Source organism: Aplysia californica, unplaced genomic scaffold (genome assembly GCF_000002075.1).
Source record: "Aplysia californica isolate F4 #8 unplaced genomic scaffold, AplCal3.0 scaffold00017, whole genome shotgun sequence".
Lineage (NCBI taxonomy): Eukaryota > Metazoa > Mollusca > Gastropoda > Aplysiida > Aplysiidae > Aplysia > Aplysia californica.
The window spans coordinates 1,453,355-1,454,628 of record NW_004797287.1 but is presented as its reverse complement, the minus strand read 5'-3'; positions in this window follow the sequence as shown (position 1 = coordinate 1,454,628).

Here is a 1,274-nt window from a genome sequence, read left to right as displayed (position 1 = left end):
GTTTTGAAGGTTAGGCATAGTCTATTGTTCATTGGTGATTATGAACGTCTTTTTACATTTAATTTATGAGGTATACGTCTAAGGGTGAATGACGGCGACAATGTTTCAAAATTAAGAAGGGAAGCAGTGATTATTTGATTATATAGACGCTTCGCCACTGGCTGTAAACCTTTTTAAATCTGTAGAAACCACCCACTGGGATTTTTTGAATTTTCTAGATAGAGCTAACTGGTGTTAACAAAAATATTGATCTGACAAGTCACTGAGCACAAGCTGCCGGGAAGTTTACGTTCGATAGTTGAGGAATTATTTGACAATAAGTTGAGCCACGAATTTTTGACCACACTGTAAAAGGAAGTTCGTCATTATTTTCTAATAGCGATATATTATGCCTATTGAACGTATGTTTTGATCAGGATCCTTTAGAACTTAAAAAGTTTTCACTTTAAGATTAATTTCATGCAGCTCTAACAAGTTTGGTCAATAAATCGTGTCGTTGGTGCGCTGTGACGTAGGCCATAATATACGTATACAAAAAGTGTGCGAGAAGCTGTAAGTGCTGTGAACACTCCCTTTTTCCGCGCGACAGATATTTGTAGTAATTTATATACATTTATGAAGAAAAGTTTTAAAATCTAGCCTCAATTGTTGCGGAAAAACATGATTAAGTTCAGAAAAATTGATACAAACTGCTGTGCGAAGTATGGGTGACAATGTTTTATCTGTTAAGGAGATATTTGAGATTTAAGGCGCCACGAAAGTTTGACCGCCTAACAAGAATAATGTATCGGCAACGGGAACTGAAATAAAGGTAACTGACTCTGTAAGACTTAAAACGTTACACGATATATTATATTTTTCTGGTGACTTCCCTTGCATTGCCTCACATTCTCAAACGATCGGTAATTTCCCCTCTAAATGATGTCATGTTACTATTATTGGGGGCTTCCGTTACTAAATATAGAACTCCACATCATTCGGGAATTCCGCTACCGAGGTTTGCGAGAGAGATTCAGGCAATGGCTCCTGAGTGTCAACACAGCTGAAACGACCTGTGGAGTTGATGACCGTTTGTGGTTCCACTCTTGTCTCAGTGCGACCTTGATCAGATTTTGTGGTGGATCGATTCGGAAAGGTGAGTCAGACTTCTTTCTGAGTCATTCAAAATGCCGTCACCTTTTGGAGTAAGCGTTATTTGTCATCGAAGTGTACGTTGACCTATTTTTTTTTATCCCTGTTTTTATTATCGACATGTACGCTTCGAAGCTGCTCTG